This window comes from Tachyglossus aculeatus (assembly GCF_015852505.1).
Source record: "Tachyglossus aculeatus isolate mTacAcu1 chromosome 12 unlocalized genomic scaffold, mTacAcu1.pri SUPER_6_unloc_3, whole genome shotgun sequence".
Taxonomy (NCBI): domain Eukaryota; kingdom Metazoa; phylum Chordata; class Mammalia; order Monotremata; family Tachyglossidae; genus Tachyglossus; species Tachyglossus aculeatus.
The window spans coordinates 2626392-2646995 of NW_024044830.1; positions in this window are offsets into that span (position 1 = coordinate 2626392).

Here is a 20604-nt window from a genome sequence, read left to right on the forward strand (position 1 = left end):
CACTCTCCCCACCTTCAAGGCCTTATTTAAGGCACAGAAACTCCAAAACGCCTTCCCTGAATAAGGCCTGATTTCCTTTTCTCCCATTCCCTTCTGTGTCATCATGAATTGCTCCTTTCTTTCATCCAGCCCCATAACACTTATACCCATTTCCATTATTTATTTACATTAATGTCTGTCTCCCCCTCTAGCCAGTAAGATCGTTGTGGACAGGGAATGCGTCTTTTATATTGTATTACTGTACTCTCCTAAGCATATAGTACAGTGTTCTGCAGACAATAATAACTCAATAAATACAATTGACCAACTGACTGACTGATTATCTTGTATCTACTTTAGCACTCAGTACGATGCCTGGCACATACTAAGCACCTAACAAATTCCAAAAAAGGAGGACATGCACATACTGGCCTCAGGGAGTTCACAATTTAGAGAAATGAGTAGACATCAGTGATTCTCGTCATATAACGTAAGGATTTTACAGAAAGGGGTACCAATGCACGTATAGGTAGGAATTGGGAGTGTAAAAGCATACATCGTGTTAAAGGGTAACTGTTGATCTGATACAGTTGAACTGTTGTGAGTTCCTTGGGGCAGACTTCCAGGAATTAGGGAAATCGCAACTGTGTCTGTTGGTTCTTGGTACCCTCTTCTATACCCCCTGTCTCCATCTCTGCTCACCCCACCTCATCAAATAATCAGTCAATCAATTCATGGTCTTTACTGAGCGATTACTGTGTTCAGAGCAGTATACTAAGTGCCTGGGATTGTACAATACTACAGAGATGGTAGACAGATTTTCTTTCCACAGTGAGTTTGCAGGCTACAGGGAGATAGAGGCACTAATCAATAGGTTAGTCAATCAATCAATGGTACTTATTGAGCACTTTGCATGTACAGAGTACACTATAACTGAGTTGGGAGACACATTCCCTGCCCGCCCCCCACCGCCTCCTTCCCCTTCCAACAGCACTTGTATACATATATATGTACAAATTTATTACTCTATTTATTTTACTTTTACATATTTGTTATTCTATTTATTTTGTTAATGATGTGCATATAGCTTTAATCCTATGTGTTCTGACGATTTTGATACCTGTCTACATGTTTTGTTTTGTGGTCTGTCTCCCCCTTCTAGACTGTGAGCCCGTTGTTCGGTAAGGACCTTATCTATATATTGCCAACTTGTATTTCCCAAGAGCTTAGTACAGTGCTCTGCACACATTAAGCATTCAATTAATATGATTGAATGAATGAATACAGATATTAATCAATCAAGCAATTTACCAATGGTGTTTATTGAGCACTTAATCTGTATGGAGCACTGTCCAAAGCAATCGATCAATCAATGCTATTTATTGAGTGCTTGCTATGTGCAGAGCACTGTAGCAAGCACTTGGGAGAGTACAATATATCTGAGTTGGTAGACATATCCCCTAGCCACAATGAGTTTACAAGTCTAGAGAAGCTGTGTGGCTCAGCAGAAAAAGCACGGGCTTGGGAGTCAGAGGTTGTGGGTTCAAATCCCATCTCCTCCACTTGTCAGCTGTGTGACTTTGGGCAAGTCACTTAACTTCCCTGTGCCTCAGTTACCTCATCTGTAAAATTGAGATTAAGATTGCGAGCCCCACATGGGACAACATGATCACCTTGTATCCTCCCCAGAGCTTAGAACAGTGCTTTGCACATAGCAAGCGCTTACCAAATACCAAAATTATTATTATATTATTGGAGGAGTATACTTACAAGTCTAGATAAGGATACAGATATTAATCAATCAATCAGTCAGACAATCCGTCAATGGTATTTATTGAGCACTTACTCTGTGTGGAGCACTGTACAAAACAATCGATCAATCAGTGGTATTTATTGAGTGGTCATTATGTGCAGAACACGGTACTAAGTGCTTGGGAGAGTACAATACAACAAAGTTGGTCGACATGTTCCCTGCCCACATGGAGTTTACAATCTAAAGGGGTACCTTGCATTTCTCCTATGCGGGATCAAGGAAAGAGCTCTAAATCCTGAACATGAAGAAGGGCCTTCTCAGCCACAGCAGCACACATAGGAACACCTTCCCTTACGGAACTCTGTCTTTAGACCCGAAGGATGGCTGCAAATCTGGACAAATCCTTGGACAATTCCTCTGAAAACTGCTGGAATCATTGGCACGGAGAAACAGATATTTTATGCCAGAAAGGGAGCTGGGAGAGTGTAACCTTTAGGACCCTCCAGAGGGCAGATTTCACATCTTTATTCTTCAGGATGTAGATGAGTGGGTTGAGGGTCGGGGGCAGCACGAGAAACCGGACACCAGCAGGTCAGGCGTCGAGGGGGAGTCCGAGGGCGGTTTGAGGTAAACGAAAGTCCCGGTAGAGAAAAAAAAACAATGACGACAGTGAGGTGAGGCAGGCAGGTGGAGAAGGCTTTGGCCCGCCCTTCAGTGGCCGTGATCCTCAGCGTGGCCCAGAAAATGGGGATTTACCAGACGATGATTAGCACGGAACAAACGACGGCTAACGTGGCAACATGGTCCTCTGAGCAGGAGATCAGCAGAGTGGAAACGTCACAGAAGAACTGGGGGACAACGTTGTACCTGCAGAAAGACATGGAGAAGGTCGAAGCTGGAAACAAGACCCCAATCAGCCCTCCGCTGAGCCATGAGGCGGTGGCCATCTTCCCACAGGCCCCTCGGTCCATGTTGACGTTGTGGCGCAGTAAGAGGCAGATGACGGCATGGCAGTGGTAGGAAATTGCCGTGAGGACGAAACACTCAAAACCCACAAACAAGATCCACAGAAAGCTGAGCGATGCAGCCTAGGAAGGAGATGGAGTTACTAAGCAATAATTGCTTAAGGGGTTGTGGATGGACTTTGGGAGGGTGACAGAGTTGAGGCAGAGGTCGAGACCAGATGTGATAACTGACAGATGCCTGAGGAAGAAGGACATTGAGGTCTGGAGGCGCCGGTAGAAGGCGGTGATGGCGACGATGAAGAGATTCCCCGTCAGGGCCTCCAGGTAGACCAGGAGGAACAGCGCAGCGTGGAACAGTTGCAGCTCCCGGACTTTCGAGAATCCCAGTAGCAGGAATTCTCTCTTCACAGTGACACTAGTCATTTTCAGGAAATTGACACTGAATGTCTAAGGACATTTAGAAAAGAGAAGTAGATTCAAATAGGCGAGAATAATAATAATCCAAAGAAAAATGGACAGAGGAGAAAATCTTTGGGTTGGAGGGAAATCTTAGATTTTGGGTTTTTTATGGTATTTGTTAAGTTCTTACTATGTTCCAAACACAGTATTAAGCGCTAGGATAACTACAAGGTAATCACCATGGTCATCTCCCTCAGTTTACCTGCCTCTGTTCAGGCCAGCACAGAAACCATTCCTGACTTCTAGGTGTCTATTCCATTTGCAAATATCTGCAAGGACTGTAGTCCCTTAATTCCACTTCATTTGAGAATCAGCGCAGACTAGTGGAAAGAGCTCGGACCTGGGAATCAGAGGATCTGGTTTTAATCCCCGCTCTGCCATTTACCTGCTGTGTAACCTTGGACAAGTCATTTCACTTCTCTGGGTCTCAGTTCCCACATTTGCAAAATGGGGATTCAGTACCTGTTCTCCCTCCAATTCAGACTGTGAGGTTCATGATGGGCCTGATCAACTTGTATCTACGCCAGCACTTAATACAATGCTTACCGTGTAGTACATGCTTAACAAATACCATTGTTAATATCATTAATGATTACGAATTAATCTAGTAAGTAATTAATTAGTAATCAAATCCCTTCCTATCCTTTTATGCCTATTCAATAGCTCCTCTACCTTTCATATCTATTTGCCTCACCTTCTATTCCCCAACATATTCTTTTAATTCATCCCTGGACTCAGTGTCATTACTCCCAAGTCTCTCCCCTCTCAGGGCGGTTCCCCCTGTTTAAAACTCCCACCCCTCCAAATAATGATTATGGTATGTGCTTAGCACTTACTATGTGTGAGTCACTGTACTAAGTACTGGGGCGAATACAGGCAAATCGGGTTGGTCTCACGCGGGGCTCACAGTCTCAACCTCCATTTTCCGTATGAAGTACCTGAAGGTCTAGAAAAGTGAAGTGACTTGTCCTAGGTCACACAGCAGACAAGTAGCAGAGCCAGGATTAGGACACATGACCTTCTGACTCCCCGACTCGTGGTTTATCCACGCCACCATGCTGCTCCTCCTGACAAACCACAATCCTTCCATGTTCCAATTCCCACACAAGAGTCCGTTTCCTCCAACGAGCTATTCCCAGTTATCTCTCAGGTAGCCAAACCCATCCACCATCTCTACCCATCACGGACCGACTGATACTCGTTCTAGACATGTATATTGCTTTACTCCATTGCGCAGCCACCTCTCTGGATTGATCTGCTTTAAATACTTCTGTGTCTATCTCCCCTTTCCTTTATTTTGATTAATGTCGGTCTCTCCCTTTTGACTGTAAACTTATGAGCAGGGAACAGACCTGGCAGCTCTGCTCTATTGTATTCTCCCAAGTGCTTAGAACAGTGCTCTGCACCCAGTCAGAGCTCAATAAATATAATTGATTGATTGATTGATCAGAGTCTAAGCTCTTTCTCGGCAGGGAATGTGCCAATACTGGTCTTATGCTGGAGATCTTTGAGGAGGGGAGTGACATGCCCAGAGCATTTCTGTTTGTTTTGTAATAATAATAATAATAATAATAATAATGGCATTTGTTAAGCGCTTACTATATGCAAAGCACTGTTCTAAGCGCTGGAGGGGGATACAAGGTGACCAGGTTGTCCCAGCTGGGGCTCACAGTCTTCATCCCCATTTTACAGGTGAGGTAACTGAGGCGCAGAGAAGTTAAGTGACTTGCCCAAGGTCACACAGCCGACAATTGGTGTAGCCGGGATTTGAACCCATGACCTCTGACTCCCAAGCCCGGGCTCTTTCCATTGAGCCACGCTGCTTCTGTTATCTTTCTCCCCTTTCTAGACCGTGAGTACGTTGTTGGGTAGGGACTGTCTCTATATGTTTCCTACTTGTACTTCCCAAGAGCTTAATACATTGCTCTGCACACAGTAAGCGCTCAATAAAAGCGATTGAATGAATGAATGAATATGGGGAGAACTGATGTTGAATCCCTATTTTTCTCCTACTGTATGCCAAGCACTGGGATAGGTGCCTTGGGCATAGTCTCAGGTATGCCTGAGGCTAACAGTGTAAGAGAGAGTGAGAGCAAAAATGAAATATTCGCCTTCGAGGAGCTTACAATATAATGGATTGTCAGATCTCTGCCAGCAGTGTATTAAACAAACCAAGGTTCCAGGCAACTTATGAGTTATTACACAGTGAATAATAATAACAATAGTATTACTGTGGACCAAGCACTGATCTAAGCTCTGGGGCATATGCAAATCAATCAGGTTGGACACAGTTCCTCTCCCACATGGAGCTCACACTCTTAATCCCCATTTTGCAAATAAGGTAACTGAGGCTCAGAGAAGTGAAATGACTTGCCCAATGGCACACAGCAGACACGTGGCAGAGCCGAAATTAGAGTCAGGACCTACTGACTTCCAGGCCCGTGCTCTATCTACTAGGCCATGATGCTTGCCGAAAGCTACGATGCTTGAATGAAAGCTACAAATTGATTGATCAATCAACGATATCTGGTGAGCATTTACCGGATACTAGGCACTGTACTAAGCACTTAGCAGATGAGAAACCTGGAGCACAGAGGTATTAAGCGGTTTTCCAGAGATCGCACAGCAGGGCAGTGACAGAGATGGGGGTCTTCTGAGTCCCAGAACTAGGCTCTTTCCACTAACAACTCATTGGTGGCTGTTCCCTTCATTCACAAAGATCCACCCCTTCTCATCTGGTCCTGAAGGGGATACTAGCTGGAATGGTTCATCTCTCCTCAGGGAACTCACATGAAAGAATAATAGAAATTATAACTTTCATCCTCCTTTTCTGGGCTTACATTGAAATTTCCCTTCCCTGACCCTCACCTTTCCCCTGCTCCTCTCCAGAGTGACATGGCCTGTCCAGGGCTGGGGAGCACCGACCTCTGCTGAGAGAGAGGCTCACTTCATCTCATCGGTCCTGGATGCTGGTGGGTGTGACAGGAAGGTCTTGGTAAGGGGTGGTAGCTGTCAGGATCCTCCCTCCCCCTATCAGCTCTCCAGATGCCTGCGCCATCCCCTCAGAAGATGGCCGGGTTATTTATTGGAGGATTCCCCATGGGAGGACGGGCCTGGGGCTCCGCTGAGACGGCTGACCATCCGGGAATCTTGGAAGGGCGGGATCGTGGGCTCTCTGTGGTCCCGGCCCCCACAACATAAATGACCGCCCAATCCCACGGGGTTCCCACTCTGGGACTCCTTCCTAGAACAACCTCAACGGACCTGTCATTCTTTTTCCATGATTAATAATAGCTTCATGTTTCAACTCTGGGGATTGGAGATATTTCGTGGTAGGGGGAATAGGCAACCTATCCCATTTGTTTGGTCATGGTTGAATGCAATATTCAGGTTGACTTGCAAAAAAAAAAAAAGAAAAGGACCCCAAGATCTCATTCCAGTCCTGCCACTGAATGGCTGTATGTCACAAGCACCTGCAACATTTTTGAAAAATGTAAGCTCCTTGTGTGCAAAGAATGTATTTTGGACTTCTGTTGTACTTCAATTTGATTGACTGATTTATTGAATTAATAGTTAAATATTGAAGTATATTGTACAATAATAATAGTAACAACAGTAAAAGTAGGAAGATAAGTAATGGTGTTTATTGAGTGATAACTAAGAGCATTAGTGGTTGGAAAAATTCAACCTGCACCCCTGCTCCTGGCTTCTGGGCCATATTTGAGGATCAAATATAAGCCTAAAACACCCTTCTGCAGCTACCTCTTCCATTTTCTTTAATTTATTTGTTAAGCACTTACTATGTACCAGGCACTACATTATCCACTGGGGTAGATACAAGGTAAACAGGTTGGACACAGTCCATGTCCCACAAGGGGTCCACAGTATACATCCCCATTTTAGACATGAAGGAACTGAGGCCCAGAGAAGTGAAATGATTTGTCCAAGGCCACACAGCAGATATGTGGCAGAGCCAGGATTAGAGCTCAGGTCTTTCTCACTCCCAGACCCGTTCTCTACGCTCTGCTGATGGTGAATAAAGGGAGTGAATCCAAGTGCAGACATCCATCCCCAGGTATGGGAGCTAGATTTAAATACCAGACAAGACCAACTAGTAAAGACTCTTCTACCTATTTAAAGCCATTGATAATAGGCAGAGTGCAGCTAAGAAAAGTCTCCAGCGACAAATACCACAGATAGTTCCAGGCTTCCCAAGTCTGTCTAGAGTCAGTCCTTGGGGAGAGAAATAACAGGGTCAGAGTGTGAAGTGAAATTTTCTATCTCCGTTGAAAATATTCCCAACCAGGACTCTCCCCATCACCATCTTCGCAACCCTGTTCCTCAGGCTGTTGATAACGGGGTTCAGGGTAGGGGGGCACCACGGTGTAGAACACGACACCAGCAGGCCCAGGTGAAATTAGGAGCTGGAAGTAGGTTTTAAGTGGGCGAAGGCGGCCGTGAAGAAAAAAAGCGGTGACGACGACGATATGGGGCAGGCAGGTGCAGAAGGCTTTGTCCCGGCCCTCGGAGGCCGGCATCCTCAGCACGGCCCGGAAGATGCACACGTACGAGACCGCGATGTAGACGAAGGGGAAGACACTGAAACAGGCACCAGGGGCTACAACCAGCTTGAAGAAAGCATAAGTTTTAGAGCAGGAGAGTTTTATTACCAACGGGACGTTACAGAAAAACTGTGTGATCACATGGGACCTGCAGAAAGGCAGGGAAAACGTCGCTGCTGAAAGGAAGACTCCGAACATTACCCCGGTAAACCAGGACCCGACTGCCATCTCAAGGCGGGTCCTGAAGACCTTGTAGTACAGAAAATTGCAGATGGCCAAGTATCGGTCATAGGACATGGCCGAGAGCATGAAGAACTCTGTGCCTGCAAAAAGAATCATGAAGAAGACCTGGAAAAAGCAGCCCACGAGGGAGATTTCTCTATGGTCGGGCAGAGAGTTAAGGAAAGATTTGGGGATGGTGACGGAGATGTAGCAGAGGTCGAGTGTGGACAGGTTCCTGAGGAAGAAGAACATGGAGGCGCCGGTCGAGGGTGGTGACAGCGATGATCAGAAGATTCCCCGTCAGGGCCGCAAGGTAGACCAGGAGGAACAGCGGAGCGTGGACCAGCTGCAGCTCCCGGACCTCTGAGAATCCCAGCAGCGGGAATCCCCTCACCGCCGTGAGGTTGAATATTTCCCAAGGATTGATGAGACTACCTACACAAACAAGGAGAAGGAAGCTATTTCAGAGCCTCAACAGACAATGACGATCAAATCAATCCATCACTGGTTTTTATTGAGCACTTACGTTGTGCAGAGTACTAAGCGATTGGGAGAGTGTAATATAGCAGAATTGGCAGACATATTTTCTTTAGACGAGGAGTTTACAGGCTAGAGGGGAAGATATAGATTGAAATAAATTTCAAATATGTACATAAGTGCTGTGGGGATGAAAGTGGGCAGAATAAAAACTGCAAATCCATGTACAAGGGAACGGCAGAAGGTAGAGGAAGTAGGGAAAATTAGGGCTCAGTCGGGGAAGGCCTCTTGGAGGAGATGTGTTTTTAGGAAGTCTCTGATATTGGAGAGAGCGATGGTTTGTCAGAGTACACAGAGAGGCCTAGTGGAAAGAGAAATGGCCTGAGAGTCAGAAGGACCTGTGATCCACTCCTGGCTCTGACACTTGCCTGCCGTGTGACCTTGCGGAAGTCGCTTCACTTCTCTGTGCCTCAGTTCCCTCATCTGTAAAATGGGGATTAAGCCCATGAGCCCCATGTGGAATAGGGACTGTGTCCAACTTGATAACCTTGCATCTACCCCAGCGCTTAGAACAGTGCTATCAAATTCAATTATTATTATTGTTGTTGTTATTATTATTATTATTATTATTATATGAAGAGGGAGGGAGTTCCAGGCCAGTGCAAGGGAGTGGGCTGGGGTGGTCAGTAGCTGGATAGATGAGACCAAAATGCAGTGAGTAGGTTGGTTTTAGACGAGCCAAATGTGTGTACTGGGTGACCATGAAAAGGCAGAGGGAAACCAAAATCAATCAATCGATCAAATATGTTGAGCACTTACTATGTGCACAGGGCTGTGCTGACTGCAACAAAATAAATGATCTCTAACCAGATGTTTCGTGACAAATTTGAGAGCCTTTTATCTCCCATGTGTGCTTAACCCTCGTCTAGTTGTCAGTGACTGCCCTCTCAAAGGATAGTGTCTAATGAATTGTTCTCTTCCTCAGAACTGAGTATGGTGCTCTTCGGATAGCAGGTCCTTAGTAAACACCACTGAGACGCAGACATTTCCAGCTCTGACTATGATTCCCCACTCCTCTGGAACCTGCAGTAGTTGTCCGTCCACCTCTGCGTCATATAGAACCTCCTCACCATCATCGTTAAAGCTCACAATCATCTCGCTCCCTCCTATCTTACCTCGCTACTCTCCTACTACAAGCCAGCCCGTACACTTCGCTCCTCTAATTCCAATCTGTTCATGATACCTCCATCTCATCTCTCCCGCCAACCACCTCTAGTCCACGTCCTGTCTCTTGCCTGGAATGTCCTCCCTCTTCATATCCGACAGACATTCATTCTCCCCACCTTCAAAGCCCTATTAAAATCACATCTCCTCCAAGAGGTCTTCCCAGACCAAGTCCATATTTCCTCTTTTTCCCAATCATTTCTGTGTCGCCCTTCACTTGAATTGACCCCCTTTCTTCATCGCTCTCTCGATCCCACGTCAATTATGCATAGATCCATAATTTATGTATTTCTATTAATGTTTTTCTCCCGTTCTAGACTGTAAGCTCATTACGAGCCGGGAATATGTCTGACAATCATATAATTTACTCTCCCGGGCACTTAGAACGGTGCTCTCCACAAAGTAAGTGCTCAAGAAATATGATCGATTGGCCACCCTGAACGTAATTCACCGATCCATCCCCGTCCATCCCCGCCATCCACCTAGTAGATCCAGCGGATCTAGAGCCATGGAGACGGCGGGGGGAGAGATCGGTTTTACACATGGAGGCCTGAGGAGATTCTAGTTCTCTGTCACTGCCGTCTCCCCTGTAAGACCGCAACTCATCCGTGTCTTCCTCGGACCAGACTCACTGGTCAAACTGGAAAGAGCGAGCTCTGGTCTCTGTTGTCCTTCAACCATCCCCTGTCCCCTCAGCTCCGGGACGTCGGCTACACGAGGATCTCCGGGAGGTGGGCGGGGTCCTGGCTGTTCTTGCTTCCTGATTGAAGTGTGTCGGGCTCTCGGTGAAGCCCGGCCTTTCCAGAAAAGCTCCCTGCCATTCCTGCGGGACTCCCTCGGGGGGACGGGTCACACGTTGGGCTGAGGGACCTCATTATGTCCTGTTCAGGCTTGGCTCCCCGGGGAATCGGCACCGCTGGCGATCCTGAGGAACTTGGGTGTGGTAGTGGCCCTGCCCCACGTGACTACCCTACTGGGGACCATGTGGCCCGAAACACTGGCGTGCGTAGCACGGTGAGAAACTCCAGAGTTATTGACAGAGTTATTGACAATGAGGTGTCCATTTTTTTTTCAGTGACCACCGGCTTCATCTGCTTCACGGCTGTGGGGCGGCCATTTGAAAACAGTTTGGATGTACCAGTTCTCCCTCCTCCAGACCTTACTTTAACCCTCCCACTCCTGATCCCACTTGCTACCCTCCCTGCCCTCTCTAAAACTACGCACTTTCTGTCAACAGCCACCTCCCTCTCTTCTCCCCTCCTACCCACAGCTCCATTCATTGTCCTGCCCCAGCCCCTCTGGCCCCTCCTGCATCCATTTATTATTATTATTATGGTCCTTGTTAAGCTCTTACTATGTGCCAAGCCGTATTCTAAGCGCTGGGATAGATACAAGTGAATCTGGTTAGACACAGTCCCTGTCTCACTAAGCGTTCACACTCTTAATCACCATTTTACCGATGAGTTAATTGAGGCACAGATAAGTGAAGTTACTAGTCCAAGGTCACACAGCATTAACTTCTTCATCGCCGTGAGAATTTTGGTGGGTTTAAGGACATCCTAGTGCAGGTAGGTACAGAATTCCAGCTCTCTCTCTGGGTTATTTGCACCTGACTTTCATGGTCAAAGCTGGAGTCAGACATGCACATCCAATCAGCTGTCGGGAGACCGTGGTTTAGTGGCAAGAGCATGGGCTTGGGAGTCAGAGGACGTGGGTTCTAATCTCGCCTCCGCCACTGGTTTGCTTTATGGCCTTGTACAAGCCACTTCACTTCTCTGTGCCTCAGTTACCTCTTCTGCAAAATTGGGATAAAGACTTTGAGCCCCACATGGGACAACCCGATTACTTTGTATCTACCCCAGCACTTAGAACAGTGCTTGGTACATAGTTGGTGCTTAACAAATACCATTATTATTCTTCATATTATTATGATGATGCTGTTCCATAGAATTCTTCCCTAACTCACAATCTCACAGTCATGACAACATAGCCAGTTCCTTTATCACTGAGGTATTCAATTCCCACCGTCACTGTATATCTTCAACTCCAAACAGAACGCACTGCTACATGTTAGACACATCTCCGCCAAGTGGCCTTCCCAAGCTAAGCCCTCATTTCCTCTTCTCCCATCCCGTTCTGTGTCACTTGATTTGCTACCTTTTTCAGGAGAACCAGAACACCAGAACACCAGAACACATATGTACAGTTCTGTAATATATGTATTGGTTTAATGCCTGTCTCCCCGTCTAGACTGTAATTTCGCTTTGGGAGGGACTGTGTCTGTTATATTATACTCTCCCAAGTTCTTAGTACAGAAGACACCCCCATCTCTGCCACTGGTCTGCTGTGTTGTCTCGGGAAAGCCGCTTTATATCTCTGTGCTCCAGTTTCCTGATCTGCTAAGTGCTTAGTACAGTGCCTAGCATCCGGTAAGTGCTCACCAGATATCGTTGATTGATCAATCTGTAGCTTTCATTCAAGCACCGTAGTTTTTGGCAAACATCGTCGCCTAGTGGATGGAGCATGGGCCTGGAAGTTAGAAGTACCTGGCTTCTAATCTCGGCTCTGCCATGTGTCTGCTGTGTGACCTTGGGAAAGCCACTTCACTTCTCTGAGCGTCAGTTACCTTATTGGCAAAGTGGGGAATAAGAGTGTGAGCTCCATGTGGGACAGGAGCTCTGTCCAACCTGATTAAGTTACATATACCGCGGAGCTTAAATCAGTGCTTGGTCCATGGTAATACTATTGTTATTATTTCCTTTGTTTTAAATCATAGGTTGCCTGGAACCTTCGTTTCTTTAATACACTGTGGGGAGAGATCCAACAATCCATTATATTGCAAACTCCTCGAAGGTAAGGATTTCATTTTTGCTCTCCCTCTCTCTTAGATTGTAAGCCCCAGACAGACCAGACACTGTGTCCAACGTACCTATCCCAGTGTTTCGCATACAGTAGGAGCAAAATGGGGATTCAACATCAGCATTCAACATCTCCCTCCTACTGAGACTGGGGGCCCTAAAAGTGACCTGATTATCTTGTATTTACCCCAGGACTTACTATAATGCTTGACACATAGTATGCACTTAACAAAAAACCATAATTATTGTTATTATATTATCTATACCATATATTATTATATCTACTCTTATTATAGTGCTTATAAAATGCTCTAGGTATCATACTGATTTGCAAATTATAAAGTAAGGAAAAGGGACAGGTTTGAGCGTAGGAGGGATAGAAATAAGTTAAACTAGTCTCTAGAATGAGGGCTCACTGGGTGTAAGGAAAACATTTACCAATTCTGTTGCATTGTCCTCTTCCAAGCGATGAGTACAGTGCTCTGCACACAGTAAACACTCTATAAATACTATCGACTGATAAATGTGGGTAGGGAACATGCCTACCAACTCCTCTGTATTCTCCCAGTCATTTAGTTCAGTTCTCTGCATACAGTAAGCACTCAGTAAATACCAGTGATTGACTAATTGTTTGAATGTGAGCAGGGAAGTTCTCTGCCAATCATATTGTATTGTACTCTACCAAGTGCTTTAGTACAGTGTTGTGCACTGTAAATGTTCAATAATTATCATTGGCTGATTAAGGTTATCTTCTGGTTTGAGACAGGTTTAGGGATAAATAAGTCCTTAGACCAGTATTATGATAGCAGTATATTAAATACTGCTAGTAGTATTATCTTGATGACTACTAGTACTAAAATAACATTTATTAAGCACTTACTATATGCAGAGCACTGTACTAAGCACTGGGAAAGAGTACACAAGAAGGAATTAGGCACAGATTCTGTCCCTTGAGAGGTTCACAATCTATGAATAAAGATGGGGGAGAGTACCTGAGACACACAATGAGAGCAATGAAACAATAAAACATTAAGACAGCATAAGAGAGAAGGACAAATACACATAACAAGAAATAAAAAGCAAAAGTCATTAGGGAGCTGTGACTGGAGGAGCTGGATTTCAGGTTCTCTGTGATTTGGAGTTCATGGCATACCCGAAGTCACAGAAATGGTTACCACAGTCACTAGTCTTCCCAAGGATTAAGGAAATCTCATGTTGCAGATTTTGGGGAGAATGGTCAGTAGAAAGTGTTGTTATCCTGTCCCTAATCTCTGCTCATGGCTTCTCTTATATTTTCAACAAAATGATTAACCATTCCCCCTCAGTTCTAGGGATGCTATGCATGAATGATAAGAGAAACAGTGTTTCCTCGTGGATAAAGCGTGGGCCTGGGAGTCAGAAGGAGCTGTGTTCTCATCCAGACTCTTCCACTCATCGCTTTGTCATTTTGGGCAAGTCACTTCACTTCTCTGGGTCTCAGTTATCTCATTTGTGAAATGGGAATTAAGACTGTAAGCTCCATGTGGAAAAGGTGCTGTGTCCAACCCAGTTTGCTTGTAATAATAATAATAATAATGGTATTTGTTAAGCACTTACAATTTGCCAGGCACTTTACCAAGTGCTGGAGTGGAGACAAGCATATCGGTTTGGACACTGTCCCCACTCCACATGGGGTTCACAGTTTCAATCCCCATTTTACAGATTCATTAATTCATTCAATCGTATTTATTGAGTGCTTACTGTGTGCAGAGCACTGTAGTAAGCGCTTGGGAAGTACAAATCAGCAACATATAGAGATAGTACCTACCCAACAATGGCCTCACGGTCTAGAAGATGGGCTCACAGTCTGATGAGGTACCTGAGGCCCAGAGAAGTGAAGTGACTTCACATAGCAGACAAATGGCAGAGCCGGGGTTCCAACCCATGACCTTTTCACTCCCAGACCCGTGCTCTATCCACTGCGCCATGCTGCTTCTCACCGCAGTGCTTATAACAGTGCCTGGAACATAGGAAACACTTAACAAATACTATCATTACTATTTTTATTACTACTCATAATAATAATGATGTGGGTCTTCATTAGCCCATGCCTGGAAGTGTTAATATAGGAAGTCCACGCCCTTCTCTTTGCCTACAGGTTTGTTGGGTACCTGATACATTCTGTATAGCTTTTTCAGGTCTGAACTCTACTAATTTCTACTGTTACTTTCGATTTTCCTGGCTAGCTTCCCCTTCACTCCCTACCCCAGGAACTCATGTACTAGCTGAAGCAGCGGGTCCACTGTTCCTTTCTTCTCTCAGGTGGCCTTGCTCTTTCTCGCAGACCTCGGTAATTGGACTCTGAGCTGCCCAAGTAACTGGCATTCACTGAAGGCAACGGTAGCTTGGAGCATAGGCTTGCCAACAGCTGACTAGACGACTACTATTATAATTCCTACTAATAGAACAGTTACTGGTATTACTAGTAATAATAGTAACTATACTATTAGTAGTAGTGATCATAATAGCTATCTAGTACTACTAGAAGCATCAGCACCAGTAGTAGCAGTAGTAGCAGTAGCAGCAGCAGCAGCAGCAGCAGCAGCAGTAGTAGTAGTAGTAGTAGTAGTAGTAGTAGTAGTAGTAGTAGAGCGTTGCTCAGTGGAAAGATCCCGGGGTCGGGAGTCAGAGGTCATGGGTTCTAATCCCAGTTCCACCACTCGTCTGCTGTGTGACTTTTGGCAAGTCGCTTAACTTCTTTGTGCCTCAGTTACCTCACCTGGAAAATGGGGATTAAGATTGTGAGCCCCATGTGGGACAACCTAATCAGCTTGTATCCCCCCGGCGCATAGAGAAGTGCTTCACACATAGTAGGTGCTTAACAAATAACATTATTATTATTATTATTATTATTATTATTATATCATTATTCATAATAGTAGTAGTAGTAATAGCAGTGGCACTGATGAGAAACAGTATGGCCTGGTGTACAGGGCACAGTCCTGGGAGTTAGAAAGATCAGGGTTCTAATCCCAACTCCACAACCTGTCTCCTGTGAAACCTTGGTTAAGTCAATTCACTTCTCTGGACCTCAGTTACCTCTTCTGTAAAATGGGGATTAAGACTGTGAGCTCCATGTGGGACCTGTGTTATATCCAACCTGATTATTTTTGACCTATCCCAGTGCTTAGTACAATGCCTGGTACTTAGAAAACACTTAAATACCATTTACATCATACTAGTGCTATTACCACTTCTGTTGCCAAATTACCATGGTCTGCTCCTCCTACATACATATACATAGGCACACACACACACACAAACACACACACCCCTTGTCAGAGCTTGGTCTAGTTGACAGAGCATGTGCCTGGGAGTCATAGAACCTAGGTTCTAAACCCAGCTCTGCCACTTGTTGCTGTGAGACCTCGGACAAGCCACTTAACTTCTCTGTACTTCTGTTTCTTCACCTGAAAAATAGGAGTTCAATACTTAGGCTGTGAACCCTATGTGGAACAGCTACTGTGTCCGATCTGATTAATTTTCATGCACCCTAGTGCTTAAAATAGCTCTTGACATATAAGTGCTTAATGAATGCCATAATTATTATTTTCATGACTATTATATACCCACTCCATTCTCCTACTACACTTCAGCTCACACTCTTCTTTCCCTCACAAGCACACCTTCTCATATGATATGTTCACAACTCTCTTGTCTCCAGTCTCTTTCCCATGAACCTTCCTCGTGCCTGGAACTCCCTCCCACTTGAAATCCACCGGTCCACAGCTCTCCCCATAGTCCAAGCCCTTTGAGAGAAGTATTGCCTTGTGGATAGAGCATGGGCCTGGGAGTCAGAAGGAGCTGGGTTCTAATCCCAGCTTTGCCACTTGTATGCTCTTGGACATTGCACAAGTCACTTCACTTCTCTGTGCCTCAGTTACCTCATTTGTAAAATGGGGATTGTGACCGTGAGCCCCACGTGGGACAGGGATTGTATCCAACCTGATTTGCCTGTATCCACCCCTATTATTATTATTTAAATTCCAGGATGCCTATCCCAATTAATTTTCTTTTTCCTAGGTCACATCATCCCTACTCTCTTTTCAGCTTTTTTGCACTCACCTCTTCACATTACACTTTAGTACATACCATATTATCTACTCTACTATCTACTACTATAGAGTAGATAATACGTAGGCTGTGAACCCTATGTGTGACAGCCACCGTGTCCGATCTGATTAATTTTCATGCACCCTAGTGCTTAAAATAGCACTTGACATATAAGTGCTTAATGAACGCCATAGTTATTATTATTTTCATTTATAAATTACTTCAGTGCCTATCTCCCCTGCTAGCTCTTTGTGGGCAAGGAGTTTGGGTTTTTTTTTATTATATGCTCCCAAGCACTCAGTAGAGTGTTCCAAACACAGTAAATACTCAATCAATTCTTCGATAGACCGTAATCCTTTTGAGGGTGGGGATAATGTCTTCTACCTCTATTGCACTCCCCCAAGTGCTCACTATAGCTGTCTGTAAACACACAGTAAGTGTTCAGTACTTTCCATTGATCGACTAATTGCAAATTGCTGCTACCTTGAGGGGAGACTGGATGTAAAAGAGTTCTGAGTGACCCGGCACCAGATTCTTTAACACTCTCTAACAGTGAAATATTAATAATAATCATAATAATAATTATAATAATAATAATAACAGTAGTGGTATTTGCTATTTGGTATTTGATTATTAGGTAGTTGGTATTGAGAAGCAGCATGGCATAGTGGATAGAGCACGGGCCTGGGAGTCAGAAGGACCTGGGTTTTAATCCTTGATGCACCACTTGCTTGCTGTGTGGCTTTGGGCAAATCACTTCACTTTTCTGGGCCTCGGTTACTTCATTTGAAAAATGGGGGTTGAGACTGTGAGCCCCACGTGGGACAGGACTGTGTCCAACTCGATTTTCTTGTATCCACTCCAGTGCTTAGTACAGTGGCTGCCACATAGTAAGTGCTTAACGAATACCATTATTATTATTATTGTTGTTGTTGTTAAGCCATTACTAGGTGCCAAGTACTGTACTAAGTACACGGGTAGACACAAGGTAATCAAGATATGGGGGTCACAGTCTAAATAGGGGGAAGAATACCCATTGTGCAGACAAAGGACTAAGGCACAAAAAAGTTATGTGACTTGTCCAAGGTCAGCCAGGAGACAAAGGATTAAAACCCAGGTTCTCCAACTCGGAAACTCTCACTCTTTGATCTAGTCCTTACCGCTTCTGGAAAGCAATCCCTCTGGAGTGATCAAACCCACTCGGAAACAGTTCATCATTCTATTGTTGTGTCAGAGGTAGGCAAATCGAGTCCGGTCCTTAGACCTAAACTTTGAGAAGTGACTAATGAGGCACTAGGGGAATAATTAGTACGCTTGGAACATAAGTCTCTGTGGGGGTGGGGTGGGGACGAGGTTCCTCGGAGTTTGGAGACTTGAGTGAGACCCAAAGCTACCCGGAGAACAAGGACTTCTGCCAATCCTAATTCGTTTTTTCTTTTTTAAACTCGGACTGGGCAGCTTCAGGCCCTGGGGGATTCCTTTGTCTGGATAAGGCTCTCCTGAGAGAATACAGCACATATCTACTGAGAAACCACAGTTCAGAACCCTGTATTTAACCATCTGTATATTCCTGTTCCTTGTAGGAAAAAGACTGTGATTTTTACAGCCTTCACCCTTGTCTCATATCTCCCGCTGCCAATACCCGTCCTTCTAACTGGAACTCTCCCTTTCCACATCTGGCACACCACTACTCTCCCCATCATCCAAACCCTGTTGAAATCAATCAATCAATCGCTCAATCGATCAGGAAGTCTTTCCTGATTGATCACTGATATCCCTAGTTTATATTCCCCATGATTGCCATTTCAGAACTTCAGTCCCACCTAAGCATTTGGGTACTCACTATCTGTAATAATAGTAATAACAATAATAATAATAATAATTACGGTGAACCCCAAGTGAACAGGGACTGTGTCCAACCCAATTTAGATCTATCCACCCCAGTCCTTAGTACAGCACCTGGCACCTAGTAAATGCTTAACAAATACTAGGGACCACTGGGTGATGAATGAACCCTGCCCCATCTCCAGGAAAGAACCCTTCAAGATCCCCATCACTCCTCCTTCGTGGCTTATCCTGGCACTGTCTCTTTCCAACCCAAATTAAAATTCTTTGCTCTGGGGGATTGAGAGCCAAGTTCATTACTTCCTTGCTATAAGCATCTCCAGGGAATGTCTCCCTTGTTATCTAAAGAGACCTCCCCATCTACATTGAGAAGAACTCATAGAAGGGGCTGAATTTTGTCCCTGTAAAATAAGGGCTGGGGGAGAGACGATTAATGTCAAATCTCCTTTCTATGACTTAGGAACCAGCTTGCTTTCTCCAGTCTAAGCTATCCTGTCTTTTCTTCCCTATAGAACATACGTTTCTCCATCCCCACCGTTAGGCTGGCAGGAAGGGTGCCGCCCAAGACCCCTACTCTTCTCCCCTCTGCAAACCAATGGAAGTAGCAGCAGCAGAAGGACGAGAATAAGGGAAATTCTGTCCTGCCTGGCAGGGCACCAAGAAAATGGGGAGGGATATGCGCTACCTAAATGGCATGCAATTCTTCCTGAGAATAGGGAGAAGGTCGATTCAGATTTTCAAACGAGCAAACCGTATATTCCGTGTGACAACTCTGGCCAAAACCATCGAGAGTGTCAGAAAAGCAAGTACCTGCTCCTTCTTAAGTACCTCGGTCCTCCCGAAATCTGATCTCTGTTGGTTTTTCCTGTCCCAGATCTGACCTTTCTGATTTAGGCAGGGAGGGAGATAGCGACAGTTGGAAAGGAATCGGCTGGATTGGTATTTTTGCTGGCTGGATCGATCTCTAAGTGTTTGGGACTGGACCGTACCTCAGGTGATCTGTTGCCCCTGGCAACTTTCTCCTTTTCACCAGGCAGATCCTGGCCTGGAGCCCTGCTAGGGGTCCATTTGATGGTTCTCAGCTCTTGGATACCTGGGATTCTAGCCCCTGCTCGGCCTGGTGATGGTTGATGCGATTGATGTCTTCCCTGAATCTGGGTTCAAAAATCCTGGTGAATTCCTCGATAGCTAATTTTTATTGCTGATCTCTCCCATTAGATGGTAAGCTCCCCACAGGCGGGGTCTGTAGTCTATTGTTGTGCTCTGTATTCAGTAATCACTCAGTAAATACCACTGACTGATTTATTTTATTTCCCTAAGAACCTATGAGAGTGTTGTGTACAGAAGAGGTGCCCAATAAACGCTGATGAGGATTGGTTTAATAAAGAAAGCCAGGGTGATGATAATGATTTGCTCCAATGAGAGAAGGAGAAGCATTCCAACTGGTGTTTCCCTTTTCAGCCTCTCTCCTCATTTAATCATATTTATTGAGCATTTACGTTTTGCAGAGCTCTGTACTAAGCGCTTGGAAGAGTATGATATAACAATTAACAGAAACATTCCCTGACCAACCTCACTTTTGCTTCCTCTCTCATACTCAGTTGTGACCCCGGAGGAAATCCAGAGTCAGAGATGAGAAATCAGACCTCAGTGACCGAGTTCATCCCCCTAGAGCTGACAGACAATCCAGACTGGAAGATTGTCATCTTTTTATTCCTGCTACTCAGTTACTTGTTGAGCATCACTGGGAACCTGACCATGCTCACTCTCACCCTACTGGACTCCCGCCTCCGCACCCCAATATACTCCTTTCTCCAGAATTTCTCCTTCCTAGAAATTTCGTTTACATCGGTCACCATTCCCAAACTGCTGGTGGATATTTCGACCATTTCCTGTAATGCTTGTGTTATTTAGTTGTTCTTCTTCATCTTCCTGGGGCAACGGAGTTCTTCTTCCTGGCCGCCATGTCCTACGACCGCTATGTCGCCATGTGCCGGCCGCTGTACTACTTGACCATCATGAGCCAGAGAGTCTGCACCCTGCTGGTCCTCTGCTCCTGGCTGTTTGGCTTCCTGATCATCTTTCCGGGCCTCATCCTGGGTCTCCAGCTGGACTTCTGTGACTCAAATGTCATCAACCATTTCACCTGAGACACTGCTCCCATGGTG